This window comes from Hordeum vulgare, chromosome 1H, assembly GCF_904849725.1.
Source record: "Hordeum vulgare subsp. vulgare chromosome 1H, MorexV3_pseudomolecules_assembly, whole genome shotgun sequence".
In the NCBI taxonomy this organism is placed as follows: domain Eukaryota; kingdom Viridiplantae; phylum Streptophyta; class Magnoliopsida; order Poales; family Poaceae; genus Hordeum; species Hordeum vulgare.
In genome coordinates this window covers 512,627,349-512,631,414 of record NC_058518.1, presented here as the reverse complement: position 1 = coordinate 512,631,414, position 4,066 = coordinate 512,627,349, and the positions used below count along the sequence as shown (strand labels likewise).

The 4,066-nt window shown below is 40.5% G+C and overlaps 1 non-coding gene across 1 annotated transcript; it reads left to right on the top strand.

Annotated features, from left to right (window-relative positions):
• Nucleotides 1–3,993: 3,993 nt before the first annotated feature.
• On the top strand, nucleotides 3,994–4,066 carry TRNAV-UAC. Its single transcript has one exon. It is a non-coding gene; the product is annotated as a tRNA-Val (tRNA).

The following is a 4,066-nucleotide window of genomic DNA, read 5'->3' as shown; positions in this document are numbered from 1 at the left end:
ATTTTTCTTTTTTTTCTATTTCCTTTCTTGTGGCCCTAGTCATCTGGAGATTTTCTGCAGTAAATAATTTGTGTACTTTTTAGAGGAAAGACATTAATTGTTCTTGGATAATTTTTTTACTCTAGTTGTCACGAGAACAATGGTGGCTCTGTGGTGTAACCGGTGTTGCCGTGCCGTTGGGATTATTTTCTTCATGAAGAACATGACGGTTTTTTCTCTTTCCGTTAGAATAATTCATGACAAGTATCAGAAGATGTGTTTTCTCAAAATAAATATACTTTTTGCATCTAAATAATTGTTCTTGGATACGCGAGCTTTAGGGCTAGCCTGTGTAGCTTCAGTATGATTCCTTATCTCTTTGGTGCAAACTCGACCGGGGAATCTCGGGTATTCTTATTTTCATCCATTGCGTTCGTACCTGCTTGACCTGAGGGTTTGCGCTTACGCTAGCCATGGAATGAATGGAAGGAGCCTAACAAGTTTAGGGTTGGGTTGGGAAACCCGTGTACCACTCAAGACCTTGAGTTCTTTTATGCTTCCACCACCATCATCTTGCAGAATGGGGCTAAAACACCTTTCTCGGACTCCCCATGGTTGCTTGGTCGCAAGCCTAGAGACATTGCTCCTCTGATTCACGAAGCCTCCACGAGAAAGACCTGGAAAGTTCGGGAGTCGTTTCGCAGGAATGCATGGATGACAAATATAAAACCCAAACCATCGTCTTCGAGGCCCATGTCCGAGAACTTTTCTCCTTATGGATGCTTGTGAACGACTTTCCTCTTGATGGCCAAGCCGAAGATGACATTGTTTGGAAGCATGTCGACACGGCCGCAACCGCATACATGGCTTGACGCTCTTCCACATGGACATCATGGTCTGGAAAGCATGGGGCCCTCCAAAAGTTAAATTCTTCGCGTGACTTGCTCTTAAAAATATGATATGGACCGCCGACTGGCTAGAGCGGCGTGGATGGAACAACTGTGGCATCTGCCCTCTTTGCAACAGAGTGCAAGAAATGGGCATCCACCTTTTCATCATGTGCCGCTTCTCCATCAGACTATGGCGTCTGGTTATTGCAAAGTTTGGGTTGGCGCACATGGACACCTCCGATTGACACCTTGAGGACTCACTTGCGAGATGGCGGGACAAGACAACTGACGCGACGAACCCCAACAGATGTGTCGTGGCTTCCCTCACCATGCTTGTCTCTTGGTCTATTTGGAACAAGCTAAACGCTCGCGTTTTCCGTCACAAGAGTGCTCCCTCGCCTATCATTCTTAATAATATAGTTATTGAGGCCAATCTTTCGGTTACCTCAGGTGCTAAAAAAACAAGGGTCTATATAGTATGCAAGTAATCAACGGCCATGGTCGTGGGTCGCTTGTAAACTCGATTCTCTTCTTATTTAATGGATGAAGTAAATCTTTTACCTCCGTTTTTAAAAAAAGTATTGAGGGTCTCCGGTTTAATCCTGTGCGGCAACATTATTTTATTTTATGATGTTTTTTTTGCTTGGCATTAGAATCAGATGGCCATTGTTCTGCATGTCAATGATCCATAGCAGGGGCAGATGATCAAATATATTTTTCTTTATTACCAAACTGATTCTATTGTGAATCATGTTACACAGGAGCCGGTTTAACATGCTTCCTCTTACCCCCTCTTTTCACATGAGAGGTAAGAGTGTATAATAGATCTAAGCATTTGATCACATTAAGAGTGTATAATAGATCTAAGCAATTTTCCTTTTTTTTTCTCTTTCCTTTTGACTCTAGTTATCTGCTATTTTTCTGCATGTGAATGATAATATAGCAGGACGAAATGGTTGATTAAATAAATAAAAAATACACGAAAAGGCAATCACAAAGCTTAAGGGATTGGTCAAACAATGAAAGATTAAGCTGGTTGATTAAATAAATAAATAAAATACACGAAAAGGCAATCACAAAGCTTAAGGGATTGGTCAAACAATGAAAGATTAAGCATTACAATTATGCTCTACTAATCATATTGTTAGACCATCAACTCTTTTTTAGCGGACCTAAAACATCGTCTATATTTGAATATATCATATTGTTCGATCCTCGGCAGCAACACATTCTTTTTTTTCTTCCATTTTATCTGACCTAGTCATCTGGCATTTTTTTGCCCATATCATCTGGCATTTTTCTGCATGTCAATGACAATATAGCAGGACGAAATGGTTAGATGATTTTTTTCTCCATGTAATAAACTAATTTTATTTCTATTTTCCTCCTGTGTTATACTTCCTCCGTCCCAAAATTCTTGTCTTAGATTTATCAAAATACGGATGTACCTAGTCACATTTTAATGTTACATACATTTGTATCTTGACAAATCTAAGACAAGAATTTTAGGACGGAGGTAGTATTATATACTTTGGATGCACACACAAAACATATTTTTATGGAGATTAAATTGAACTAATACATGAAAAGGAAATTGCAAATGCTTCAAAAGATTACGTATCACATTTATCCTCTACTAATCAATACTGCTAGACCATCATCTATATTGTTTAAATATATCACATGCTACCGTCTTCAAGTGGTTGCACCCACAAGACAGACTCCTGCGCCTTCACGTGTTGATGTTGAAGTGAGCATCATGTATGTCGCCTAAGAGAAGTTGAAAACTCTAATACGGTTAGGACAATCATTTCAACAATTTCATATGACCCAATATAATGACACACTCGCACCAACCCCAATTAGTTAGCCAATTCCCAGACTTATTGAGGCGCCCATTTTTAGTTAGCCAATGGTATACTGAAACCAACATGAGAAGTCTGCCGCAAAAAGTGAGAGGGCAGACATGAGAGAAAGATGAGCCAAATTGTCCTACCCATCACGATAACATCAATTTTTATGTCCTACCCATCACGATAACATCAATTTTTACTACCATTCAATCTACGCTTGGCTAAATTATATTTTTAAGATAACTAATCTACCTACATAAATAACAACTGGAAATCCGGTCGTATATAGGCCTTGTTTGTTTGGGCTACTGCTTCTGTTTTTACAGCTTTTATAATTTTGCCCAAAAGCCATAAAAGCTCCTAAATAGGCGTTTTAAAAGCCTTTATGACTTTTCATGAATCAATATAACAATATTTAGCTTCAAAAGCCACAAAAGCTCCAAAAGCACCTAATTAGGAGCTTTTATGGCTTTTCGGCCAAAGGGGAGAAGCTGCAAAAGCAGAAGTAAAAGCACAAACAAACAGGGGCTATCCTCAGTTGTATGAGAGCTCTGCGCCTCATCTTGTCACACATCTGAGCATAAGCGATACCTTAGTCGGTCGGGTAGCGTGAGCCCGTGCTAATGGTGTGTTTGGGAGAATTCCATATCCTTGGAGGTGTAGGGAAGAACAGGAGCAATGTCATATCTCCATCAGATCAAATCGACGATCTCCACCTCGTGGTTGGAGTTCAAACAATAACACCCCCTGCATTCGTCGGTATAAGTCTTATAAGTACTACCCAAACTTTAGCTATTTCAGTCGATTACCCTAGCCCACCAAAGAAAAACACGGTCCACCCAGCCTTATCTGGTAATGCCTCGATTTCATCCTCAAATTCTGTTATGATCCACCTCTAATTAGTTCTTCCACCTCCAACGTCGCCTTGCATCATCTCTCCTCTCATGCGAGCACCAGCAGAGCCGGCTGTCGCGCCACCATCATGGATGATGGGGCTAGAACAAGGGGCGGCAGAAGGGTGGATCTCTTAGATGAGATTGTGGTGGGAAGGTGGCTGAGCCATCCTAACTCGGTATGGTATACACCTTTTTGTGAAGAAAAAAGATAAACGTTGATTTCTGAAAAACAATGATAAAAGTTGTTTTGGTGCGTAATGTTGTTATGCTGAAGATAAGAGGAGAGGGCACCAACTGTAAGGAGAAGAGGGAGGCTACGAACCTAATAATAACGATTGCCCTACAAATAGTTATTAATAAAGAAAAGAACAAGTTGTTGCTGTGGTGTAGTGGTTATCACGTCAGTCTTACACACTGAAGGTCTCCAGTTCGATCCTGGGCAGCAACA